Source organism: Zootoca vivipara, chromosome 8, assembly GCF_963506605.1.
Source record: "Zootoca vivipara chromosome 8, rZooViv1.1, whole genome shotgun sequence".
NCBI lineage: Eukaryota > Metazoa > Chordata > Lepidosauria > Squamata > Lacertidae > Zootoca > Zootoca vivipara.
Window position 1 is genome coordinate 5,698,474 of NC_083283.1, and position 3,455 is coordinate 5,701,928.

A 3,455-nucleotide genomic window follows, 5' to 3' on the forward strand; every position below is an offset into this window, starting at 1 on the left:
AAAAAACCCATGAGAGCAATAAACAAGAGATTTATAAGCACAATTAACTATGAGACTTATTTCTCAGGAATATTATTATTTCTGGGAAAAGTCACCCAAGATAGCTGTGGGCAAACTGTGTTTTTCAGGCACTCGGATGCAAGAAAGACCCCAGTGGACTATTTTGGGGATAAAAAGTAAAACCAGGATATTTTCGCAAAGAAATGAGGGAGGGAAAGAGACTGCTTAACCCCTTCTCTGCCTGCTGATTTTTCACTGCAGTTTCTGATTTCCATCCCTGCAGGGCTTGTGCCAACTTGTAGGGAATCAGTTGGGGGTAGTTAGGGAAGGTAAAGGTAAAGGGACGCAGGTGGTGCTGTGCTCTAAACCACTGAGCCTCTAGGGCTTGCCGATCAGAAGGTCGGTGATTTGAATCCCCACGACAGGGTGAGCTCCCATTGCTCTGTCCCAGCTCCTCCCAACCTAGCAGTTTGAAAGCACATAGTGCGAGTAGATAAATAGGTACTGCTGTGGCAAGAAGGTAAACAGCATCTCCGTGCACTCTGGTTTCTGTCATGGTGTTCCGTTGCACCAGAAACAGTTTAGCCCTGCTGGCCACATGACCTGGAAAGCTGTCTGTGGACAAACGCCTGAAAGTGAGACGAGCGCTACAACCCCATAGTCACCTTTGACTGGACTTAACTATCCTGGGGTCCTTTACCTTAGTTAGGGAAAATGAAAAACATAAAAGCAAAAAGAGCCTGCTGGATCAGGCCAATGGCCCATCTTGTCCAGCATCCTGTTCTCACAGTGATTGACCGCATGCAGGACTCAAGCACAGGGAGGGGGGGCAGCGCTCTCCCCTCCTGTGGTCTCCGGCAGTTGGTATTCAGAAGCATTGCTGCCTCCAACTCCATCATGGCTAGTGGCCATTGATAGCCCTCCATGAATTTGTCTAATTCCCTTTTAAAACCATCCAAGTTGGCCATCATTGCCTCCTGGAGGAGCAAGATCCATAGTTTGAGAATGCACTGCATGAAGAAGGATTTTCTTTCATCTGTCCCGACATTGGGAAAGGCCCACAGCTCAGTGGTAGGGCATCTGCTTGGCATGCAGAAGGTCCCTGATTCATCCTTCAGCATCTCCAAGTAAGGCTGCCGAAGACTTCCTGTATGAAACGCTGGGGAGCAGCTGCCAGTCAACGTAGAGACCATAAGGCAGCTTCCTGCATTCAGAGCCAAGCATCACATTAGATTTGGGCATGTGATAACGTCACTGATTTCAGATGAATTCCACCATGGGTGAAGTTAATGCTTAATCAAAAGCATAAGCCCAGCCAATCAGGGATCACACAGTGGTGAAGGGATGATATCACTGCATGACATAAACCATCAGATTTGGCTTCATGGTGACATCACTGAGAACAAAGGAGGAAACTGGGGAATGCAACAAGAAGGGCAATGTAACTTGAACTGGTACATGCTTTTGCAGACGCTATTCAAACTAAATTTTAAGCTCTCCTTTGGGTCGTCCACTGCCATCTAAGATTTGTCAGACTGCACCTGTCCAAGGAACATTAAAGCCCTAAAGCCCTAAATGGCCTTGGTCCAGTATACCTGAAGGAGCGTCTCCACCTCCATCATTCTGCCCGGACACTGAGGTCCAGCACCGAGGGCCTTCTGGCGGTTCCCTCGTTGCGAGAAGCCAAGTTGCAGGGAACTAGGCAGAGGGCCTTCTCGGTGGTGGCGCCTGCCCTGTGGAACGCCCTCCCATCAGATGTCAAAGAGGAAAACAACTACCAGACTTTTAGAAGACATCTGAAGGCAGCCCTGTTCAGGGAGGCTTTTAATGTTTAATAGATTATTGTGTTGTATTTTTCTGTTGGAAGCCGCCCAGAGTGGCTGGGGAGACCCGGCCAGATGGGCGGGGTATAAATAATATATTATTATTATTATTATTATTATTATTATTATTATTATTATTATTATTATTATTATTATTATTATGGGGGTGGCCTTTGCCACAAAAGAGAGAGCGCCTGCTGGCTGCCTCCATCCCCCACCTCTCCCCCCCCCAATGCCCATAAAAAAGGGCATAGTGGAAAATCTAAAATGGCAATGAGTAGCCCAGTGGAGCACCTGTGGGTTTGCTCATACTTTAAAAGATCATGGTTTTTTTTTTTAAAAAAAAATTGAGCAAAGGAAGTGGGTTTGCCCCTGCTGTCATGACTAGTTTCCCACACCCAATTCAGTTGACAGTCAAAGTTGGCAGTCTTAAAATTGAATGATGGGAGGAAGGCTTCGCCCCACACTCTTCCTGGTTTCTTGAATAAGTCCAACCATTGAGATTGGAAGAGGAGTGGAGGGCTGTCGATCATCCATCAGGACATTCAGCAGACGGAGCGCAGAGGTAAATATTTGCCATGGGTGTTTAGATTACGCTCCATTAATAGCAGGAAATTAAACAACTGGCAGCCTCCATAGAGCTCCTGCTTTCTTCACTGTCCTGACAATCTAAGGCCATTGTGGCAGCAGGCCAGTGGAAAATATTGGAAAAGAAAAGCCACCAAACGGAGAGGGTTTTGCTTCTCTCAAATCAGGCATCAGGACCAAGAGTTGCCCTCTTAGTTTCCAAGAGGGGTTCTGTGTCTTTAACAGTTATCATGCCAGGCAAAATGACACCGATTTCCCCATCCAGTCAAAAAAATAGCAGAAGCTGCACCAAGCAGATTGTGCTCTAGATAGCAGGTATGAGCAATGGAAATGGTGAAGAATGTATACTGCTGCCCTCTGCTGGGAAGAATTGCAAAATCTTCTCCTTGTCATGAACTGACTTGGCTAACATAGGAAGGTGGCTATTATTTCCACCCAGGCTACCAGTATTGTCTCCTCTGACTGTCAGAGGATATATATGTATGGCATATGTGTATAATAAACACACACTGCTCAAATATGTCAATTTTGGTATTTCTCTCTGTTCCTTATTATTCCTCCATTCTCAGCATTACCACATCAGTTAGCAATCTTTATTTTTAAAAAGTCCACAAGACAAAAACAAAACACAATGGTTTTGCAAATTTCTCCCAATATACACATTTTGGTATGCCTGATTCGCACCTTTCTGCAAAGCAATTGCCCTAACATAATGCATTTTGGGGGAACGCGGGTGGCGATGTAGTCTAAACTACAGAGCCTAGGGCTTGCCGATCAGAAGGTCAGAGGTTCGAATCCCCACGACGGGGTGAGCTCCCGTTGCTCAGTCCCTGATCCTGCCAACCTAACAGTTCTAAAGCATGTCAAAGTGCAAGTAGATAAATAGGTACCACTACTGTGGGAAGGTAAACGGAGTTTCCGTGCGCTGCTCTGGTTCGCCAGGAGTGGCTTTGTCATGCTGGCCACATGACCCGGAAGTTGTCTGCGGACAAACGCCGGCTCCCTCGGCCTATAGAGCGAGATGAGTGTGCAACTCCAGAGTTG